Here is a 620-nt window from a genome sequence, read left to right as displayed (position 1 = left end):
AAGTCAATATGGAGATACCTCAAAGAACTAGGACTAGAGGTTCCATTTGACCCAGCCATCCCTCTGCTGGGTATCTTTCCAAAAGAATTAAAAGAATCATACCACAGTGATATATGCGCACCCATGTTTATAGTGGCACAGTTTGTAATAGCTAAAACTTGGAAACAGCCCATCTGCCCATCAGTTGAAAACTGGATAAAGAAGATGTGGTATTTCTATAAAATGGAATACTACTCAGCCATAAAGAATGAGAAAGTAGATTCATTCATAGGAAAATGGATACATATTGAGGATATACTCCTAAGTGAAATACATAAGTCACACATATGCAAAAACCGAATAGTTTCTCCGGTGTGAAAAATTAAAATAGTGCTCAAGATCCTAATGTGGTAATTAGCTATGTGAAATAGGAAGAAAAGGACTAAAGATGTAGGGATAGTGAGAAGGGTAGGGGGAAGGGGAATAAGGGAAAGGGAAAAAATGTGAGAAAATGTAAAAATGGAATTAAAGTGTTTGTAGGCGGGGATGTGAGGAGGGGGTGAATGGAGGGTGGGGAGAAGGGGAAAAATGAGAACCAAGACCTGTCATGTAAAGGTACAAGAGCCCAGTAATGAATGTAA

Source organism: Fukomys damarensis, unplaced genomic scaffold (genome assembly GCF_012274545.1).
Source record: "Fukomys damarensis isolate Sample0158 unplaced genomic scaffold, DMR_v1.0_HiC HiC_scaffold_27, whole genome shotgun sequence".
NCBI classification, from domain to species: domain Eukaryota; kingdom Metazoa; phylum Chordata; class Mammalia; order Rodentia; family Bathyergidae; genus Fukomys; species Fukomys damarensis.
The sequence above is the reverse complement of the archived record's forward strand: the minus strand, read 5'-3'. Positions refer to the sequence as shown.